A 24,358-nucleotide genomic window follows, 5' to 3' on the forward strand; every position below is an offset into this window, starting at 1 on the left:
CTTAATGTCCAGACATTTATCTCATCTTAAATGATTATCAGAACCAAAAGCCAACAAAATTGAAATCCGATCTTCATGGTCATCTCTGGTTGAGGGATAAATGCTAATTTTTCTTTTCAAAAGTTTATTTAATCCATATTTTCTGTTTTCTCCAAGAGACATTTAGTACTTCTGTAATATTTTAATATTACCTTGAGTAATTTTCAATGAGTATTTTGCTTAACTGGCAACAGTAACTTGACAATTTAAAGTAATTAAAAACAAATTACTTTCTCCAAAATTAATTTTGAGTCCATCTTAAACATACTTAGTTTAAAATGTGTTAAAACGCTAAGCACTAGAAAGATACATTACCTGGTGACCCTAAGAAACAGCAGTGAACATCAAAATGGTAACAGTTTATTCCTGAGAAAATCCAAAGGAGGAAAAATCATCCCTATCCACTTTGCAACTACCACTCATAATTTAAAAAGAGTCATCACGTTTTTCAGAGCTCTCAGAGAAGCAAGAGAGGGGGAGAATTAGATGTACAAGGGGGAAGTGGAATCTCTATTCTAAGCAGCATAATAGAGAACAGGATGTAACAAAATAATCTATTTCCGGCATAGCCACATGGGTTCTCAGTCTACTTGGGCCAGTCTGAGATTCAGTTGCCAAGGCAAAACAGATTCCCACAGCAAGCTCCAGGTCAGATCAATCTGAACCCAACTCCAATGGAGCTTATCCAAGATCCACAAATCCTGAGAATGGTGAGAACTTAACAACAGTTAATTTAGGTACATCTAGCCTTTCGTCAGTTAGCATCTGTGCGGCTCTGTTAGGAATGTTCTTCAGGGACCACTAAACTATAATCTCATTTTCAATAAAACTGATTTTAAAAATATCTAAATTTACCCCCCACTCAAAAAAAAAATCAATTATGGGAGAATATAAACTGGTATTTCTTGAGTACTTAGATGTGTCAGGCACTGTACTAGCGGCTACCAGCTATCACGATTTATTAACTCTGTACCACCTCTGGCCAAAAAGACGTTACCTTAATTTCACAGACGAGGAAACTGAGGATCAGAGACATCAAGTAACTTACCACAGGTCAAAAAGCTGCAATTCCATCTAATTTCAAAACTCTTGCTTTCTTCCCTAAACTATACTGCCTGTCACCTCCTTTGCTTGACATTAAGCTCCTTACAGCGGTAAGTTCCCCTGCTTTATTTTCTAATATTATCTACTTGTCACTCATCTGATTGGAGTATAATTGGTACCATCTCTCTGGGGTGCAACTTCACAATACATATTCAAAAGCCTGGAGAAATGTGCACATCACTTGACTCAGCAGTTACCCTTGTAGAAAATTACACTAAGAAAAAACAAAGATATGCCCAAAAATACAGCTAGAAAGATGTTCATCACATCACTGCTCATAAGAGCAAAGGAAAGATATGCTCAACAAAAGGGACTGGTTAAATAAATTATGGATCATCCATAAGGTAGAATATAACTTGGCCACCAAATAAAAGCCAAGTTGAAGGAGTATACTTACATCGATACAGAAAGAAGTTTACAAAATACAGAGAGAAATCCACAACACACTAAAAGAGTTCAAAAACAGTAAGTGAATGAAGGCTACCAATCAGGATTTACATTATGATCCCATTTTTATTTAATAACTATAAAACACATATAAAATATCCAGACTTAAATACAGGTGATTTTTTTTTTTAATTGTTTTGTTGTCTACCGTATTTTTTCAGGTGCAGTCAATATACAATTGGCAGTACAGTACTCAAATTTCTCAACCCTCTTTCCCTCCAGGTCACCTCAAAACAGAATAATCAGCATTTCCACAAGGGCATTCCTCTGTTGGAAACCCTCGTGTGGGGTAGTGGTTAAGAATTCGGCTGCTAAACAAAAGGTCAGCAGTTCAAATTCATCAGGCACTCCTTGGAAACTCAATGGGGCAGTTCTACTCTATCCTACAGGGTCGCTGTGAGTCAGAATCAACTCAACAGCAATGGGTTTCGCTTTCTGGGTTTTTTTTTTTTTAATTCCTCTGTTACTCAGGGACCTGATCAACTTGCCCATTGATTCTGGGCCACTCTCTAATGAAGTTAGAGAGCAGGCCGGGTTAAGGTAGCTATCAGAGGCTGGCTGCACTCTGCGGTGACAAACACACTACCGTAAACTCATTCCATGCCTGTGGCTTCTAGATAGCTAACTAAGAGTATCCAGGCAAAAACTGTTAAGCAATGGTGTTCTGTCTTATCAAGCTACCACTTCTAAATGTTTGATAATCCATGCTCCACACTGTATGACATCTGAGAGGACTTCCAGGAAAGAGAACTAAAAACCCACTGTGGTGTAATGAATTACTTAGTATGGCCTGTCTCGCCATGGTCTTGTAACTCCCACCCAGGTGACTGGGCAGGGCTCTGCAAATAAGATAATTGTGGCCCACCAAGAGGATTGGTCAGTTTTGCCTCAAAAGAGAGCCGATTCCAGAATAAGGAGAAGAGCCCACCACCACCAAGGAAGTAGAGACCAACAGGCAAGACTCAGCAGCAGAGACCCCGGGAGCAGGAGATGGCGCAGTGGGCTTCCCAGCACACAGAGAAAGCTGAGTGCCTCTGGGCAGAGACTGAGGGCCAGGAAGAGGTGCGCCTGCAAACACGGCTGGGCAGAGGCTATCCTGATAGAAGAACTGTACCCTGGGTGTTCCTGAGCCTGAACTGTAACTGTTACTTCCTTATTAAACCCCATAATTGTGAGTATGATCTGCGAGTCCTGTGTGGCCACTGCAATGAATTATTGAACTCGGCAGAAAAATAGTGTGTGCTACGTAAGGGATGGCTGGTGTCAGAATTAGTAAAGATGGCAGATAGAGGAGGCTTGTCTGGCCTCCACCTGATGGGAGTCAGCCTTACACTGTTGATCTTGCTTCTCCTTCCCCCTTGTGGGGTTGCCCCAATGCTGTTACACCCACCATGTTTTTTTTACATCATCTGAAAACTGAAACATCTGCTCTCATCTGTATCAGGGCCCCTGCCACCATCCTCAGTCCAACTTCTGCTTCTTTACCATCCCAGACACAGGTGTTGGCTGCGTCCCTTCCTGATCCTCCTACCTACCTATCCTCACAAGCCCAAAAACTTTCATTAGAAAATTTCTAGACATGTCTGCACAACAAGATCTGATTGCCCTAAAATATACCAAGCCAAAACCCTTGCCCTGCTTTCACATAGGGAATGCAAAGTTTACCATGTTTAAAAAAGAACATTAGAACATAAAATAAAAACTCTTCTTTTTTAGGAAGAGATATCACTTTCAAGAACATGTCTTAAGGAATATTATTACATCACTCTTAATAAAGGTTTGACTCAATTATAGTCAGACCATATTATAATGCTATTTAACTTTCATTTTAAATTGCTTATTCATTCAAAGGTTTACTGAAAGTGATACTAAATGCTTCAACAGACAATATGAGAATTCTCAAAAACAAATATTCTGGTATCAAAAATTTTTCTGCAAATACAGCTATTTATTTCACAATTTATTAAAGGGAGAAAGATGGCTGAATTCCTGAAAAAGTATAAAATATTTTAAAGAAATGCAGTTTCACTGCTTTCAAGAGCATTATAACTTAAGCTGAGCTGTTAGAAAAATCTTTACAGGTTGTTTCCAAAGACTTCCACCATCTAACATGCTCCCTGTCTCATTGTGAGTTCTGAAAAACACCTGAAGAATGAAAGCTGGTCCTGCTGCTGCTTCTTAAGAAAGCTTTCAAATTCAAACTTAAAACATTTAAACAAGCCCTGTACTATTTTCCAAACAGTGCCCATTTTTTTGAATACGTATTTTTCAGAGACCTAACCAGCCCCTGTCCCAAATAAACATTCTCCAAGTTGGTAGAGTCTCGATGTTTAAAATTTTATAAACAAACACAGAGATTTAAAAAACAGTGGTAATCAAAATTTTGCTTTATCTTTCCTTAATTAAATTTATAGTATACTTTATGCTTGCCCTTCTTTCTCACACAGTCCATTGTTCTTCGTATCCTAAGCTGACCTTGGTCTGAAATGAGAATGAAACTGTGTGCTTTACAGTCCATTGGGCTTTAAGAACAAATGGATTTGTCTTTCCGCCAGGGGTTAGAGCCGCCTTAGTAAGGGATTCCTGCTGCTTGCTTGCACAGTTAAGGATGTCTTTGATTCCTTTGACATTTACTGTTTCCTCCAGGTACTGAGTAAGGGCAGTTTTCACTGCTTGAAGTCAGAGATTCCACTGACTTCTGGAGCTAAAAAGAAACTTATAGACAATTTGTCCATGTTTTAAAAATATTTTTTCTATCCCAGCTCCCCTAAATCTCTCACATGGTCTCTTCCTATGTGCTCCCTTGAAAGCACCTGGACTCAACAGCAGGTAATGACTGCTGAACACATGCTACAATAAAGTCAACCTATACATTTAAGGACTCTTTTTTGCACATGTACATGCAAATATGGGTAGAATACAATATTCTGCAATGTCTCACACAAAGGATATAATGAAATCATTATGTAAAAGGCTCAATATAAATATAACAGATACTGAACTGCTTATCAACTTCTTTATCAAAAACCTCATTCAATGCCACTGTTTTAAACTTTATGAATGAGTTGCATATAAGCAATTAGTCAAGATAGTCTACAAAGCACAGAAAACAGATGTCACCATCATAATAAATATTTCATTAACTCTGGGAGAATACAGAATTGAAAGGAAGATCAGAAGACAAATCTCATGAGGACATTCCTGCTGCATTTGAGAGGAAAAAAAAAACCCATAATCCGGGCTTGTTTTTAATATTTGAGTTAAAAGTCTACAGGGAAACAACAGAAACAGCCACCAAGATTGAGAGGTTGGTGAGAGCGGTTGACAGGGTGGCATTACTTTTATTTTGAAAATAAATTCAAAAACCAAAAATTGGTCTAGAAACCCCAGAAAAATATTTAAAATAGTAAATAATCTTGTAAAATTGTACTTACTTGCCTTAACTGGGTGTTTTATCTCCAGAATAATTTTTAAGAAATAAAGCAATATACAAGCAATTGGTAAAACAATTTACCAATTTATAATTTAATGTTTTCAGGTCCTTATAGTGCCTGTACACAGTAAGGCAAACCAAACCCACTGCCATCAAGTTGATTCCAACTCATAGCGACCTTATAGGACGGGAGAATTGCCCCACAGGGTTTCCAAGGCTGTAAATCTTTACAAAAGCAGACTGCCACATCTTTCCCCTGCAGAGCCTCTGGTGGGTTTGAACCACCAACCTTTCAATTAGCAGCCAAGCACTTTACCACTACACTACCAGAGCTCCTCTCTGTACACAGTAGGAGCTCAATAAGTATTTGTTGAATTATTACATTAATTAACATGTAAAGTCCAGAAAAGTCTACATGTAGAACAAAAACCTAATTAGGAGATTACAGACAAGTATAATGTTACAGCTTTAAGGAGTTTATGGTGCACACTTGTTTTTTGGCCACAACCCCTTATCACAGTGATTGACTCTCAGGGATGGGTATATATTCTAAATTGAATCCCACAAGAAAAAAAATCTCCTTCCCCGCTGAGCTTGGACACTAGAAGATGAAAGCTGGAGCTGCTGACGCCATCATGTTACCACAAGGGAGAGCTGGAGCTACCTCTGGGTTTTTCAAATTATAAATTCTCTTTTTCGGCTTACGCCAGATTTGAGTTGGATTTTCTTTCTGCCACTTCCAAGTGGAAAAACCCTAACAAACCTTAAATATTTAGTTGAAATAAATTAAGTAAAATTCAAAAATGGTACCCATCATGCCTCAGGTCATAAAGAAACAGTATTCTGTGCTTGAAGCATTCTTAAATTTTTATTTACTCTCATGTAAAGTCATTTCATTCTACTAATAAAATAAAAGTGCTCAAAGCTATATGTGCCAAGAATAGCCCATTCATGCTAAAAGTATGGCTACTAGAGAAAGAAAAAGTATCTAGAAGGGTAAACTAATCAAAACTCTAAGACTGCACAAAGCACAACAGAAAAAAACAAGTGTCCTGATTTTCCAAAGAGCTCTGAAATCCAATACTAAGAAACCTGACCCATATCTTTCTTAAAGGCACTGCATTCCAACTAAGCATGAGACCACCAAGTACAAACACCAAGTAAATAAATAAATAACCTTACAGAAAGGAATATATTCATCACCTAAGATTACAATAATCCTGCAAACCACTGCAGACACAGAATACCATCATTACAAGCAAAGCCTAATCTGTGTGTGTTCTCCTCTAACAACTAACCTTGTTCTATGCATTTTGTACAGACTTTACTCCTGACTTCATCTTATTTCCCTACATTTGTTTTTCCCTTCAACTCATTTTCCCACTTATTTCATTTTTACCTTCCTATATTTTATTTGTCACTATAATCACTCAATTTTTTTCTTTTTTTAAATAAAGCAAGGTTCAATTATATGCTAACAGTATATACTAACCGTAGCAGAAGTCATCACAGTTTGGGGCTGAGAAAAAGGAAACAGTTGAAAATAAAAAACTATAAGACTAATATTCTAATACTGATTGTCAGTGTCATAAAAAATGTGTCATCACTGTCCTTGGCAAAAGTGACAACCACATACGGGCATTCCTGCAGCCAGGCTATTGCTTCACTATTACCTATAAACTGTACGGTTTTTAACTCAAAAAATTCACTTGCACAGAATTACTGTATTTCTTCAAGGATCACTTACTTGGAAAGGATAGGAAACATAACAAAATAAGAAAGCACAATGGCACAGTAGAAAGAACATAGGTTTATTTTTTTGTATTGTGGTCTTTTTAATTCAGACAGAAACACACTGAACCGGAATCCAACAAACCTCTAGATCTAGTTACCAATTTATAAAAATACAAAGGACGATGGAATATATAGACCTAATGGGAATATAAGCAGCAAAACCCAGAATGTGGGAATACCGAACAGATGACCAACCCAATGTCTTCAATAAATAAATGGGAAGGAAAAAAAAGAGATGGAGAGGCAATTTTTATATATTTAAAATCAGTCACAAATGGACAAATACTACACAGTCTAATTTATATAAAATAGGCAAATGTATAGAGATCAAAGCTTATTAGCAGTTACCAGGGTTGGAAAGGAGGGGAAATGAAGTCTTGCCTTAGGAGGCACTGAGTTTCTGTTAATGGTGGTGGAATAATCTGCAAAAGTATAGTGTGGTAATGATTGCATACAATGAACATGATCAATGTCACTGAATAATATGTGTAAAATACATGTAAATAATAAATCGAAAAACTGTTGAACTGGCAAATGTTTTGTAATAAAATATGTATTTACCACAATTTAAAAGAGAGAGAATGAGATTTAATAGACTATCAGCTATATGCAATGTGTGAAGAAGTCTGGATGCTGAGCTGAAAAAAACCAACCATGAAAAAAATAGATTTTAAGGTTGTAAACCTCGTCTCAGAAATGAAAAAATAAAAAGTTTATATCAGAAAAAAAAAATGAGAAAAACATTAGACAAATTCCAAGAGAGGTCATCCTATGATATAAAAAAACCCACGGCCATCGAGTCAATTCCTATGATATACCCGGCTTAAAAAAAAAAAAATCTGTTGCCATCGAGTCAATTCCGACTCATAGCGACCCTATAGGACAGAGTAGAACTGCCCTCATAGAGCTTCCAAGGAGTGCCTGGTGGATCTGAACTGCCAACCTTTTGGTTAGCAGCTGTAGCACTTAACCACTATGCCACCAAGGTTTCCAGTATACCTGACTAATACGCCTCAAAACTGTCAACGGTCATCAAAAACAAGATAGTCTGAGAAATCAGTCAAGAGGAGCCTAAGGACAAATAATAGCTAAATGTAATGTGGTATCCTGGATGCGAGTTTGGAACAGAAAAAGAGTATTAGATAAAAACTAAGGAAATGTGAATAAAATGTGGACTTTAGTTAATAATAAATAATGTATCAATATTGGTTCATTAGTTTTAACAAATGTACTACATATATTAATGTACGACATTAATGACAGGGAAAATTAGGTGCAGAGAAAGGGGATATAACACAACTCCATACTATCTTATCAATTTTCCTGTAAACCTAAAACTATTCTAAAAAATAGAATATTAAATATATATATTATTTTTAAAAATCTAAAATATATATATATATACACATACATATTATTTAGCCAGTTAGTCAAGTTTGAACACTGACCATTTGATATTAAGGAATTACTGCTAATTTTTTAGGTACAATAATGGGATTATATGTATGTTTTTAAGAGTCTTTTGTTTTCGAGTCCTTATCTTTTACAGATATATAATCAAATATTTACAGATGGATGAATGAACAGATAAAAGTTAAGGGGGCAAACTATAGAGCAATGTTTCCCAAGGATTGGTACTCAAAGTGATTCTGGAGGCTTTTTTTTAAAGTTTAATAGTTATATGTTTATTTAAAACTATATTACAAAAAATATATAACTAGCACGTCAAATCTATGATTTCACAGACTTTAATTGGTTAGGTTTCCCTTATGGGTAGGATTCCTCTATGAATAAATTTAGCGAGGATGAAAAAAACAGGCAGAGGTAGGTTCAGATCCCAAGTCCAACACTATGTGACCTTAAGCAAGTTACATAACTTACGAGTATGCTGTTAGAGGGTCTGAGAGGTACAATACCTACTACATTCAAAGCAAAAAGTACCCAATAAATAGTAGCTACCACATTACTGAAAACTCCAACAAAGGAGCTATACGCCAGTAGAAAAGACTGGAGCTGGGGAGAAAGGAAAGAAACCTGAGAGTTTATAGAGCAATTTGGGCAGCGGCAGAAAAGGCTTTCTGCTTTTCTTCTTAACCTCTGCATACTGAGATTCTCGCAGCTGCCTACCCAGACCCAGAGACCTTGCTGCTCCTGAGCCTCTGGCTCTCTGAAGAGTCCCAGGCCGCTGCCTGCCACTTCTCACACTAAGGGTGCTGCCTCTAAAATAATCAGAAAAGATTTTCTTCTCTTACCCTAGTCTGGGTGATAAAGAGGAACCAGCTTTGTAGGAGAATAGGAAAAAAAAAAATTCTATCACTTTATTAGCTCTGTAACTTTGAACAAAAAAATTAATCACTTCTCCAATCTCCATGTGCTCACATGTAAAACGTGGATGATAAGCCTCCCTTTTCAAGGATATAGTGAAAGTTTTAATCATGAAAGCTAAAAGTTAAACGTAAATCTGGCAAAGAGTAGTCATCTGACAAGTGCTAGCTTCCTCCCTCCTTACTTTGGTAGAGTGATCAAGAAAATCTTGGTAAATAAAAGGATTTGGGATGAAACGTATACAAATAGTAAAGAAGAGCATTTCCAAAAACATGTGCCTGGGATTGCATTGGTTTTGAACCAAAATAAAAGGAGAGAAGAATTCTGGGGTCAGAAAGTTTGGGAAGTGACAATGTTATCAAGTGAATCTCCAAGGGCAGGAAAATTATATACAACATTTACTAAACTTAATTGACCACAGAAAGCAAGTGACAGGAATAGTGATCCTATTTATCGTCAATACATAGAGAGTGAGAGACAGAGAAACAAAGAAAGGGAAGGAAAAACTGCAGTTCATGGCAGCTGACAACTCCTTCAAATGACAGCTGAAGTGTTAGTGATCTGAGACTATCTGGACAGTTTAGAAATTAATGACAGTTTAAAAATCTGGTTTAGAGGTAAGGAAAGAGAAAAAGGACTTTTTTTTATTTTCTGGAAGGAGTTTCTAAGGTCAACTGTTTAATTTTCAGGAGCAAGTAAATTAAGAGATGATACTGAAACAGGAACCACTGCTTAAGGAGAGAGAAGTTCATAAATTTTAGGAGTACATATACCACTTCACACCCACTAGGATGGCTATTATCAGAAAAACAGAAAATAACAAGTGTTGGAGAGAATGGAGAGAAGCTGGAAACACTCATACATAGCTGGTGTGATATAAAATGCTGCAGCCGCTGTGGAAAACTGTCAGTTCCTCAAAAAGCTAAACATAAAATTACAATGTGACCCAGCAATACCACTCCTAGGTATATACCCAAAAGAACTGAAAGCAGGGGCTCGAACAGATATGGGTACACCAGTGTTCACCGCAGCATTATTCACCATAAGTAAAAGGCAGAAAAACCAGCCGAGTGTTTATCAACAGATGAACAGATAAACAAAATGTGATATTATCCATACAATGTGATATTATTCAGCCATAAAGAGAAGTGAAGTTCACACTACCACACGAATAAACTTTGAAAACATTATCCTGAGTAAAATGAATCAAACACAAAAGGACAAATACTGTATAATCCTGCATATATAAAATATCTAGAACAGAGAAATGCATAGAGACAAAGGCTTATTAGTTAAAAAAAAAAAAAAAAAGTTTATTAGTAGTTACCAGGGAAGGGGGGGAATAGGGAGTTATTGCTTAAGAAGTACTGAGTTTCCATTTAGGGAGATACAAAACATGGAAATGGACAGTGGTGATGGTTGTACACATTGTGAATATAATTAACGTTACTGGTTTGTAAACCTAAAAATGGTTACAATGGCAAATATTTGTTATCTATTTTACAATAAAATTTAAAAGAAAGTACATATAGACTTTTGATACAAGATGGTAATTCCCACCTGCTCTCCCAAATGTATTCCCTCTTTCAACTGGGCAAATGTACAGCCAAGGCTGCTAGATGTTGTGAATATTCTATGTACTAAGACAGACCTGATCCTTGTCTCCGAAAAAGAGCCTACTATCTCATGGGTGATAATGCAATATGTTTAACAATTACAATTATGTTAACAGCTGTGAAGAAACAGAACTCAGTGTCTTAAAAGTACCTGGAGGGGTAGCTAGGGGACCCAGACACATCCCTGAGGAAGTGATGCTTGAGCTCAGCTCTAAAAGACAAGCAGAGGTTAACTAGGTAAGGAAGGAGGAAGGGGTAAAGCCTCTTTGATAACAATGATGATAACTCGATGGCAACTGATGATAATGCTTGCTAGATCCCTAAGACAGGAACAGGAGGGGGAAAAAAATCACTGTGGTTAAAATGGAGAAAGCTAGGGTGAAGAAGAGCAAAAACAGACAAACCATAGAAGGTATCAGGAGGTGTCAAGGTTAGGATTTCTGACCAGTCCAACTGAAATCATCAAAGGAATAGCAAAATAAAAGGTGATCTACATTGGCATTGTAAAGAAACCTAGCAAGGGTACCCTCCACATATATAAGACATTTCAAGAAATTTCTATAAAATACAATACAGGAAAGAACTGGATGCGAAATAGGATTCACTGGATGTAAACAATGAAAAGCCTATGGGGAAAGTGGAAGAATTCCCAGCAGAACCCCACCTCCCAGTTCAAGGCAGCAAAGGCTATTGGTAGAGAGTGAGGGTCCTTGAAGCTGTCAGTGAAGGCCAAACACAACTGATCCTAGAGCATCAAGAGCCAGGGTCTACACAGACCAGGGACCTGGCTTGTGCTGGACGTAGAAGTATGCTGAGTAAAGCAAAGGCACTTCTGCAGCTGTCTTCTAAGAAAAATGGACATCTCAATCACAAAAGGGCAGCACTGCCCCAGCCACAAAAATTCAGAAGTTTCTCACCCTGGTTATTTCCTTTCGCTGCACTCCCCAAATGCACCTGGATCTAGAATCGCAAATGAGAACTACAGCCAATCTAAATATTTCCCTTTCTTCACAAAAGAAATACAAATAACCACAAACATAAGAAATGTCCAGTATCACTTAAAGGAACACATTCCTTAAAAATTCTTTAATCAAATTTGTAGTTTTTTTAAATTGCTCATAACTTAAAATGGAGAAAACAGTACTTTCATACAGAGAATATGATCTGTCATATCATGTTCATACAGACAAGACTAAAGAACAGGTAAAACCTCTGGCTATATAAAATACACATACTCTTAAAAATAGGCTCACCCTTTGACCCAACAATTCCGTCTCTTAGAACTTTTCCCAAGATAATATTCACGGATGTGCTTAAAGATTAAGCTTCAAGAATGAGCAACTCAGCTTTATTATTGCTACAAATCAGAAACAAATCTCTAATAAACAATGTCTAATAAAGAAATGGGTTTGGCTTTCGTTTTGATGGGCCCATTAAGACAATAGCAAACCAAAAAAAAAAAAAAAAACCAAACCCATTGCCATCGAGTTAATTCCAACTCATAATGACCCTATAAAACAGAGTAGAACCACCCCCACAGCGTTTCCAGAAAGCAGCTGGTGGATTCGAACTGCCGACCTGTTGGTTAGCAGTCAAACGCTTAAAAACAATATTAAGATGGTGAAAAATCAAGGTACAGAATGGAAGATGTCTGCAGTCCATGTAGCTGACAAAGAACTCAGAACTCCCACAAATCAATAAGAAAAGGACAACTCAATTTTTAAAAAGGGGCAAAAGTTTTGAACAGGCATTTCTCTAAAGAGGATATCCAAATTACCAATAAGTACATGAAAAGATGCTCAACATCAACATCATTCGTCATTTAAAAAAAAAGACCCAAACCAGTTACCATCGAGTCGATTTCAACTCATATCAACCCTACAGTCACTAAGGAAATGTAAATTAAAACCACAATGAGACATCGCTACAAATTTATCAGAACGGCTAAAATTAAAGAGGCCGACAGTACTAAGTGCTGATGAACATAAAAAGCAACTGGAACTCTCACATACTGCTCAAAGAGTGAAAGAATATACTATCACTTTGGGAAAATATCTGGCAGTTTCTTAAAAACAATACCTTGATATTCTCCTTAGATATACTCAAGAGAAAAGAAAATATCCATACAAAAATTTGAACACAAATGTTCACAGAAGTTTTATTCATAACAGCCAAACACTGAAAACAACCCAAATGTCCATCAGCAGAAGAATAAACATACTGTTGTACGCTCATAAAAACTAATACTACGCCCAAGAGACAGAAAGGGCCACATGAACTAGAGACTTACATCATCCTGAGACCAGAAGAACTAGATGGTGCCCGGCTACAACCGATGACTGCCCTGACAGGGAGCACAACGGAAAACCCCTGAGGGAGCAGGAGAACAGTGGGATGCAGACCCCCAATTCTCATAAAAAGACCAGACTTAATGGTCTGACTGAGACTAGAGGAATCCCGGCGGTCATGGTCCCCAAAGCTTCTGTTGGCTCAGGACAGGAACCAATCCCAAAGACAACCCATCAGACATGGAAGGGACTGGACAATGGGTTGGAGAGAGATGCTGATGAAGAGTGAGCTACTTGTATCAGGTGGACACTTAAGGCTGTATTGGCATCTCCTGTCTGGAGGGGAAATTGGCGGGTAGAGAGGGTTAGAAACTGGCAAAACAGTCACGAAAGGAGAGACTGGAAGAAGGAAGCGGGCTGACTCATTAGGGGGAGAGTAACTGGGAGTATGGAGTAAGGTGTATATAAGCTTATATGTGACAAACTGACTTGATTTGTAAACTTTCACTTAAAGCACAATAAAAATTATTTAAAAAAAAAACTAATACTACTCAGCAATAAAAAGGAATGAACAACTGATACACACATGATAAATCTCAAAAATATTATGCAAAGCAAAATAAGCCCAAGACAAAACAGTACATGCTATACATGCATGATTTTGAAAAAAACCAAACCCACCGCCACGAGGCAATTCTGACTCATAGCGGCCCTGTAAGACAGAGTAGAAATGCCCCATAAAGTTTCTAAGGAGCACGTGGTGCAGTAAAACTACCGACCTTTTGGTTAGCAGACATAGCTCTTAACCACTATGCCACCAGGGTTTCCATGTGCATGATACATGATTCCATTTATATGAAATTCTAGAACAGGCGTAACTAATCTATAGTGACAGAAAGCAGGTTAGGGGGCAAAGGGGTAACTGCAAAGGGGAATGAGGGAACTTCTGCGGTGGATGGAAATGTTTTATATCTTAATTGGGGTAGTAATTATGAGTGTATATTTTTCTCAAAGCTCAAAGAGTGTACTTAAGTTGAGTGCATTTTACTGTATGTAAACTGTACCTCAAGAACTGAATAAACAAACACCATGATACAGAATGACTAAAATTAAAAAGACTGACAATACTAGGTGATGACTGGAACTCTCAACGTTAAGGTGAGAGTGTAAATTGGTACAAACACTTGGAAAACAATTTAGCAGTATCTACGAAAGCTAAACTATGACCCAATAATTCCACTCGGGCTTTTATAACCAATAGAAATGAGTGTTATGCCCAGCTTAGAATTTTCATTCATAATAACGAAAAACTAAAAAAAAAAAAAAAAACCCAAGTATTCATCAGCAGTAAAATGAATAAACTATGGATTACATATACGATGAAATGATGCCCAGAAAAAAGAAAAAAAATACTGCTACACACAACAAAATGGATGAATCTCACAGACATAATAATGAGTGGGGAAAAAACACAAGTGTATATGTTATATGATTCCATTTATATTAAAATTCAAAAGCTGACTTAACCAACCTGTAGTGAACGGTAAGAACAGACCTTTGAGAAGGTTTATTGACTAGTGAGGCAGAGACACACGGGAGTCTTCAGGGGTCTTTGGAAATGTTCTATTATCTTGATCTGCGCAGTGGTAGTACGGTGTACACATTTGTAAAACCTTATTGAGATATACACTTAAGATGTTTTCTTTAACTGTATGTAAGTTATACACACACGAAAAAAAAATACAAATGCTCTTTAACCAATCTTTGTTCATCCCTGAAGCTAGAAGTTTACTGCAGGGTAGCCAGGCGTGCCTTCTGTTAGGGGGAGTCAATCTCATCTCCAGTCTACTCATTCGTGTGTTCTTCATGTCTCAGACTGTCTAAGCTGGGGTCGCTACGAAATATCTGCAGTAATGGCATTAGTGATGTAGACGGGAAAAGTCATACTCCAACCAGACAGGGAAGATTCCTAACAAAATGCTTATTAACAGTACAGATGGTCTTAACATAGGTGTAATTTTAAGTACATGGCAGCCAGACCTTGTGGATTCACTGTCCTGTTGATTAACTTCTTGCAAAGATTGTGGGAAAATTAAATACAATCAGCATGTGCTTTGAAAATGAGTACATACAGCATTGCTAAGATTTTAATGTTTGAAATATAGCTCCATAATCAAAAGGAAAGTGATTTAAAAGTCATAATACAAATATTCACCTTATACACAACTTTCAGAAACAAAGCCAGGTCAGGGTTATATTCTTTGCAATGACATGCTGCATACTGCAAAGCTAAACTTTACATAGTGACAACAATGCATAACACTGCATCTACTATATCCCAAAATTAACCCATAGCTTATAAAAACCAGTAGTTAGCTTCCAGACGCCCTTTACAAACACAAAGCTTTTTGAGAACTCCATGTTTTAATAGAGCATGGTTTACATTCCTGTCAATACATACATACACACACACGCTCACGTATATCAATATAAACTATCCATTCTACATGTAAAATGTCTCCCTTCCTCCTCTTCATACCATCTGTCACTACCTGCCATTTCTTCTCTGGAATATTGCAACAGTCTACTAATCGGTCTCCTTGCTCCAATTTCTCCTGCTCTAATGCATCCTCTGAACTGCCAGGCACAGATCTTGCTGAAACACTTCCATAATCCCCTCTCAAACCATCTCTACCACACTCACCCCTCCTCCAACCCCGGGAGGTGTCACAAACTCAAAAGCTTATAGGGCCAAGTGAAGATGGCCTGCATAGGGACTATGGTAACTAGGAAAGTACAAGCCCTGATTCAAAAGTGCAGTCACTATTCAAATCCAGTTTTCAAGCAAAACCAGAAATTTCATTTGATATGAATGTCCCGAATGGCCAAAGAAAACATGTCTGTGGCGCTCCATCTCTCCACAGGCTATTAGTTTGACTAAATTCTGGCCTAAAAGATTTGGGTAAAACATATCTTTCCAAATTTATTTACCGCAGATCCTTCACACAAGCTATACTCCAACAATCCACAGAACTACTTGTTCTTCCCAATATACGATACACTCCACAGCTTGCCAATCTTTGTTCACTCAGTTACCTCTGCCTATGAATACCCTCGCCCACCTCAATACATCCATGTCTAATTTTTGCTTGACCCTTATAAAATTTCCTCCCTTTTCCAATTCCCACAACACTGTCTACCTTTCATGATCCTTACCAGTTTTTACCTTATACTTACTAGTTACATGTTTATGTAAAAGGCTGCCAGCTTCTGGACGCAAGGTAAGAATTTGATCCTGTTCTGTATTGCCCACATTACCAAACAGTGCTATAACAGAACAGGTGCTCAATAATGAATGAATGAAGTTATTTACCTGCCTATTTACATAACAATTTGCCACAATTTGACTCTGAAAATCAAAAGGCTACAAGCTTAAGGAAAAAAAAATCCCTGTAATGTTAAATTTGAATCAGAAATAACATGAACTCATGGTTTTGAAAAATATATATATTTTTAGCTCTGTCCACTGAAGGGTCTAGCAGTAATGACAACCCAACAGCAATAATTCTGGTTTCTAAATATCATTCTCCACTAAAACGAACCAGAGCTTCTTGGAGAAATGGCTGATTCCCGATCTGCGAGGAAAACACAAAGTAAGCCTGGGCCATCTTGTGCTAAAAAAGCAAAGAATCATGCAAAGACCAGTGGGATCATATCAAAATGAAGCAACAGCTAGCCTGGAGGGGCTCTCACTGGCCAAATATGGGACAATTTGAGTATCATAAAGACTGTAATTGATAGTTAAGACTCTGAATAAATAGAAGTCTCTAAGGGTGATATGTATGGGGAAAAAAAGACACACAAAAAAGGAGAACTATACAAAACAGGGAGGAGAGGTGTGGAAGGGTCTTTGTGAATGCTAGCTTAACATGTTAAAGGAATGAGAGAATCCGAACACCACAATTTGGTAACCCTTATTGTAATAACTGATTTCATGATTAGGATGCTAAAATCATTGGGTGGAAGGTTGTAATGAACAGGGTATTTACAAGGTGCCAAAATATTATCCCATAGATTACTTTCTAACAGCGGAGGAGAAAACTGTACTTTTACAGTGGTGAGATCTGGCTGTTGCCACCTTAGCCAAGGGATCAAATTTAGCATTGCTCATAGTGGGTCAGCCTGTCATTAAATGCTTCCTGATGTGACTCACTGTGAAGTACATTTCTTGTATGAAGCATTCTTGTCAAAAATGTTTACCCTGTATGCAACCAAGCTTCTCACCGAACTTCCAGTTTATAGGAAGAAGAAGAGCTAGAGAAACAAGTTAAACGACAACATGAGAAAATACTGGAACAAATACAGAATGCTGCACATCCTACAAAACAACTAACTGACCTGTACTTCTCAAAGAAGTCAATGACAGGAGACAGGGAGAAAAAGACGGAGAGACTGTTTTAAATTAAAAGAGATTAAAGAGACATAGCAACCAAATATAAGGAGTGTACTTTGTTTGGATCCTGGTTTGTTTGCTGTTTTTAAAGAGAAAGGGCTATAAAAGATTCTTAGACAACTGAGGAAATTTAAATTTAACTAAATATTTGATATGGAATTACTTTAATTTTTTTAGATGTGAAAAGTTTTATATATGTATAAAACATGTGGATATCTATAATATATGATTATTTTATATTATGTGGTTGTGTGTGTGTGTACATGTGTGATTTTACATATACACACACAGAGAAAGGGGAAAGGAGGGAGGGAGGGGAGGAGGGAGGCTGTCCTTATTCTTAGGAGAGGTGTTGAAACACTTATGGATGAATTATCATGATGTTTGCAACTTACTTTCAAATTACTTAACAAAAAAGGGGGATATGTATTGGGGGAAGGAAGAAGGGAGGAGAAATAATCAAACAATGGCAAAATATTAACAACTGCTGAAAATCTAGGTGAAGGGAGTAAATAGATATTTGTTTTACTGGGTTTGTTTTGATTTGTTTTGTTTTGCCAACTTTGTATATATGCAATTTTTCATTATAAAAAAAGGGAAAAAAAGAACAACAACTTAAAAAAGCAATCAGCTCAAAATTCATTTGGCATATACTACCGAGAGAGGAAATACCCATCCTCATAGAAAGCCCACAAGAGTGAAATCTGAAGCTGACTGAAAGACAACGTGGCAATGCCTATCAGACTTCGAAGAGCACCTGTCCAGCATGCCTGCTCCTAGGAATCTGTCCTGAAGATCTACTCTACATATGTGAAATGACATATGCACAAAGTTATTCTTTATAGCATATGTGTAACAGCAGAAGACTGGATATAACCTCTATGTGCTTCAGTCAGGACATCTGTATACTAAACCAACTTAAATTATCCACTTAAAAAATTATGAGAATTCTTTGGGAACTGATAAGAAAGATCACCAAGTTATATTTTACATAAGAAAATCAAAGTACAGAGCAATGTATACAGCACACGCACAATGTATACAGTGTACACACACACATATAGGAGGAGTACACAAAAATTTGGTTGCGAGGCTGGAGTTAAAGGGAATGGGAAACTTTTTTTTTAACTGCGTACTCCCCTTTGTACCTTATGAATTTTGAACCATAGAAACGTGTAACTATTCAAAAAAAAAAGTTTTGCTAAGTACTGGTTGCCTGGTGGCGTAGTGGTTAAGTGCTACAGCTGTTAACCAACAGGTCAGCAGTTCAAATCCACCAGGCGCTCCTTGGAAACTCTATGGGGCAGTTCTACTCTGTCCTATAGGGTCGCTATGAGTCGGAATCGACTCGACGGCAATGGGTTTGGTTTTTGGTTTTGGTTTGGTTGACTGTAGCTATAATCAACTATTCGTATTTCCATGCTTTCGTTACAAAAACTGAATTACAGTAGAGTTGCAGCTTACCTGGGAGCTAGGGTCTAAAGTCAGCACATAAGGTAAAAATAGCATATAGTAAAAATGTGCCTTTAAAATCCTTAAGAATGTGCCACACTAAAGGCCAACACGCCATCTCAATAATTCCAACACAGCATTGTTTTTCCAATTGACTACTAGATAAAATAGTTGGCTTGTACTTAGGCTTCACATTAAAAAACTAAACAAAACAACCCATTGCAGTCGAGTTAATTCCGACTCATAGCAACCCTATAGGACAGAGTAGAACTGCCCCAGAGAGTTTCCAAGGAGTACCTGGTGGATCTGAACTGCCAACTTTTTGGTCAGCAGCTGCAGCACTTAACCACTACGCCACCAGGGTTTCCAAGGCTTCATGTTAGGATGCTTAAAATATGTCTCTTTAAAATACCATAATCGCACTCATCCACAGCTAGGTGAAAAGCATTCAGGAATTGAAACAGGTTGAGAGAAGAGCAGACTTCCATTTCCCATCTCACACTCACTCCTCGTTCCAGAATGTTCACTGTTTAGGTTGTTTTTCTCTTGTTTTTGTCACCAGATACATAAAGCTGAATTTTGTAAATGTACGTAAGATGTGACGTGAAACACTGAGTTTTAAAAACACACTTCAAGATCTGTGCTTCTATTAATTAAACAAACCATTAGAGTGGGAGAGAAAAATCACACCCCAAACAGAATGGGCCAATTTACTGAGAATAGGTACTAGCCGGCTGTGACAGAATTCCCAAAATTCCCAAGTCGAGGTGAAAATGACAGAGTGATAAAAACACCTCTTGGTCAATATTACATGATCTTCAGGTTCTAACCTTAGGTATGGCCCATTCCTTTACGTTGGTATTCCAATATACCAACACACAGATTCTTTAAATCTATCCTCTGGGTAAACTTATAACTCTACTAAAGTCAGCTACCCTTGAAGCTAAAAACTCCCAAATCTCTCTCTAACCTTAACCCTTCTAGTTAGCGCCAGATCAATATTCAAACTAGATACTTCTCTTGGATGGCTCACCCATAGGCAACTCAAACTTATTATAACCCAATTTGAACTCATTCCTTCTCCTCCAGACCTGCTCTCCTTCTAGTATTCCCTATCTTGGAGAAGAGAACGAACATCTATCCAGATGCCTAAGGCAAAAACCTAAAATTCATACTAGATTGCTTCCCCCTCCCACTCCTATAATAAATTCTCAAGTTCTGTATCTGCTACCACCTACATCTCTTTTAAATCCACCTACCCCCATCATCTCCTTGGTTCACCTTCATCACTGCTCATGTGGTCTAACTGGTCTCCTTGCCTTGGGTCCCTTCAATCCATCCTGCTAAAGTTAACTTCCTAAATAGAAACTTGATTGTATCACTTTCTACTCAAGAACAGAAGGAGCAAGAACAAGAACCAAAGTGATGATATAGTAAACTAAAAACCAGCTCCATTTAATAACATAATGGAATACAAAGAGGTATACATTCCTACTGCACACCTATGTTCCTATTCTATCTCACACTGTATGGCCAGATTCAAAGGGTTAATGCATGTGTTTTCAGCAGAAAGAGGCCATAGGGAATCAAGGAAAATTCACCTACTTTCTTAGAGCTGAAAACAAATACAGAATGGATCATAACAGTGATGAAGAAACCTTAAGGAAAACAAAGAGGTTCCCACCTATAAATCAAGAGTGCATTTAAGCTGAAATGCACTACTGTGTCTAAAAATGAATGCCTTAATCAGAAAGGGACTTAGAAATCAAGGAGAGAAGCTGAAGAAGTTTTGCCAAGGGAAAAACTACCCATTTCTAAAGTAAGCTGAATGAAGTTGTCTCAGTCCATCAGATATCCGACTTCCGGGGTTGAGTTCATGTTAACCAAGCCACCTGATTATGATCTGACCTGATCGGTGAAGTCCACCTACATGGAGAGAATGTTCCAGTCATTTGGCTTGATTATTCAGGTCCCTCTGACTCTTTGTTTCTTATTCAAAAAAAATAAAGGCATATTAATTAGTATGCATATACACCTATCAGAAAAGAATATACTCATCATGCCAACAGGCACATATCACTGTGAATTAACAAGCTGACATTCTGGTTTTAGACATCAGTCTTGTAAACCTGGTTAATGTTGAGTCCAACCCTGGGATAAGAAGATACTTTTAGCATGCTGCCCAAATTAGATTCTGAAAGCGGTAAATCAAGGGTCAGACCTAAAAAAAAAAGACCTAGGATGATGGTAAATTCTAAAACTATCCACTAACAACATGTGGCTATTGAAATGTAAATGCAAATTAAGCAAAATAAAAAACGCAGTTCCTTGGTCACTGAGCCGTATTTCAAAATAGTATTTCAAAATAGGCACACGTGGCTAGTAGCTATCATACTGAACAGCCTGGTATTGAACACGTCCATTTTTTATCATTGCAGAAAGTTCCACTGGGCAGTGCTATTCTAAAGGATAACCTTAATTAACACAGTGAGACCTCTCAAAAAGCAGTCTGACAGACAGCCCTGAACGGCAAACACAGAACTTGAGGCTAGACTACTTGTTTTCTACAAACCAAAAAAACCAAACCCACTGCCATAGAGTCGATTCCGACTCAGAGTAACCCTACAGGACAGAGAACTTCCCCATAGGGTTTCCAAAGAGCGGCTGATGGGTTTGAACTACCAACCTCTTGGCTAGCAGCCAACCTCTTAGTCACTAGAAATAGGTACTTAACTATTTCCTTTCCCTTTGCAATAATTTCTTAATATAAGAATATACAGTTTTAGCTTTCAGAATTTCTGCCCCTCTACTAGACAGTACAAACAGTTAACATAAATTTGGCTGCTAACCAAAAGGTTGGCCATTTGAGTCCACCCAAAGGAATCCTGGAAGAAACGCCTGGCAATCTACTTCTGAAAAAGCAGTCACTGAAAACCCTCTGGAGCACAGTTCTACTCTGACACATGGGGTCGCCATGAGTCAAGACCAACTCTATGGCAACTGGTATATTTACTACTGGATGATACTCTAAAGGCAGCACAGAGGTTAGAGGCACATTTTCTGAAGCCAGGCTGCCTGGGTTCATATTCCATCTTTATCCTTTACTACCTCATTGAATTACTAGGAGGATGAGTTTATACATATAAAGTGACTAGAATAATGCGTGATACACAGTAAGTGCCCAATAAGAGTTAGCTGTTATTACTTTTTCTACTGACACCACCACCACTACCCTGACAACCTTTCAGATGACAAGTGTGAAAAATGCTCACATTCGATAGTAATAAATGTAAAGGAACTAAGCTAAAACTAGAATCAGAAAATCAGAGTAGTGGTCTACGATTTAAAAAATTAAAATTAAAGGGAATGGATAATCTAGAGACAATATTAAATAAAGAAAAATAATATTTTCAAAGAAAGTTGCTTGAAAATGTCTTACATGTAAGGCTGACAAATCACAAATCAAAAAAAATCTACATAATGAGCTACTGAGCTATTTAAATAACCAGTACATACTAAGGAGGAACTGAAAAGATACAGATTTGAGTTCACTAGACCAAATGATACTTCCCTGTAGTAGAAAGTGTGTTTTGACATTTAAATACATTGCCTCTCCCGTACTCCTTAAATTTCTTTTATGTTCACTTGATAAACTGGCTGGATTTTTAAGCAGGCAGAGCACCAAACCAAACCCAGTACTGTCAAGTCGATTCCGACTCATAGCGGCCCTATAGGACAGAGTAGAACTGCCCCATAGAGTTTCCAAGGAGCACCTGGCGGATTTGAACTACCGACCCTAGCAGCTGAAGCACTTAACTACTACGGTTCCGAGGCAGAGCACCAGACATGATTAAAATATCTTGCCAAACAATAGCCCAGAAACCCTGGTGGCATAGTGGTTAAAAGCCACAGTTGCTAACCATAAAGGTCTGCAGTTTGAATCTACCAGGTGCTCCTCAAACCATATGGGGCAGTTCTACTCTGTCCTATAGGGTTGCTGTGAATTGGAATCGATGGTCGACAACGGGTTTGGTTAGTTTTTTTTTTTAAAGGATAGCCCAGCGTGTGTTCTTTGAGTGGAAACCCATTTTAGTTAGCTGTACACTGCTCTTGCAGATAGGCAAACTTCAGCATACGTAGTAAGATGAAAAGAGCCAGAACTTTGGGGACACACAGACCCAAGCTTAAAGTCTGGCTTTGCCATTTACTAGCTGTATAACCCCAGACAACTTGTACTTACTTAATGCTTATGAGAGCTTCATTTTACTCATCTGTAACGTGCAGGTAAAGCACTGTACAAACTAAATAAGAAATACAGCAAGGTGCCTACCCCAGTGCCTGGCAATTAGTAGATGCTCAATAAACAGTTGCTACAATTAGGGAATCCTTCCTGAGAAGGCCCTCCAACAGTCCTAAGAATAAAAGACCACTACTTAACACCATAGCTACAAAAAATATCTTGACCACATATGAACTACAAATCATGTGAGATAATAACTCAAAATTACCATTTGCTTTCCATATTTTACAAGCTATTGCCCAAAGAAAATATCCTTGTTTACTGGATTTCCCATTAGACTATGACTATAAACCATTTGGGCCTACGGTAAAAATAACTGCACTTCTTACACGGAAACAAAGTTTTTACTAGCAATACTGCCACGTATGCCTTCACATCCAAACTAGGCACAAATATCTAACATTCTTTCCTTTCCCTATTCATGGAAAAAGAAGTAAAGAATTTTTGTTTTAAGTTTCTTTCATTGAGTTGAGTTCCACAAAACAAAACATTACAGGGTAATTGCTTACCTGGAAAATATTTTGTACTTCAGATCCACCAATCCAGAATGAATGGGAGTATTCCCTTTCAGACTAGTTTGAGAAAAGACAGCAGTCAAGCATCTTCCAAGATTCTTTCCGTTTACTGTATCCAGCTTTCTTCAATAAAATCCCAAACATGCACTTCGGTAACTGTTGAAAGACAGAAAGCAATCCATACACCCACCATGGCACCAGCGGCAAAGGGCAGCCACCAAGAGAAGGAAGGGTCAATGGAGTGGTGGATCTGATGCACAGAAAAGTTACAACCCCTGAGTCAGCTAATTGGCATAAAAAGTCTGCATCAACATTCCTCACCTGTGTGTTGAGAGAGGGATAAGAAAAGCTACATTGCAAAGAATGAAACATCGCTAATACTAACATTTACTCATGATGAATAGCACGATAGTAGCTAAAAACTTACCCTACCATTCACATAAATCGTCCCAGACCATTCAGCTACAATGAACTTCCTTATTCATTTTCTAAGACAGTTCCACCACTACAGAAAACTTGTTAGCCAAAATTAATGACATGGGACAACTCAAATATCTCCCAATAAAGCCATTTATTTAAGCACCAAAGAAAT

The 24,358-nt window shown here is 37.7% G+C and overlaps 1 protein-coding gene across 8 annotated transcripts in view; it reads right to left on the reverse strand.

The window, feature by feature from the left end:
- FBXW11 (F-box and WD repeat domain containing 11) overlaps positions 1-24,358 on the reverse strand; it is a 132,467-nt gene that overhangs the window by 98,753 nt on the left and 9,356 nt on the right. For 4 of the 8 annotated variants that reach the window (XM_010592502.3, XM_064279118.1, XM_064279119.1 and 1 more), the window contains exon 2: positions 23,761-23,922. The exons of 3 other annotated variants lie outside the window; for them this stretch is intronic. The gene's annotated coding sequence lies outside the window, so the exon portion shown is untranslated. Of the gene's footprint in view, positions 1-20,859; positions 20,941-23,760; positions 23,923-24,358 lie in introns of all 8 variants that reach the window. One more of the 8 variants, XM_064279115.1, reaches the window with a different exon arrangement.

The sequence above is a fragment of the Loxodonta africana genome, chromosome 2, assembly GCF_030014295.1.
Source record: "Loxodonta africana isolate mLoxAfr1 chromosome 2, mLoxAfr1.hap2, whole genome shotgun sequence".
Taxonomy (NCBI): domain Eukaryota; kingdom Metazoa; phylum Chordata; class Mammalia; order Proboscidea; family Elephantidae; genus Loxodonta; species Loxodonta africana.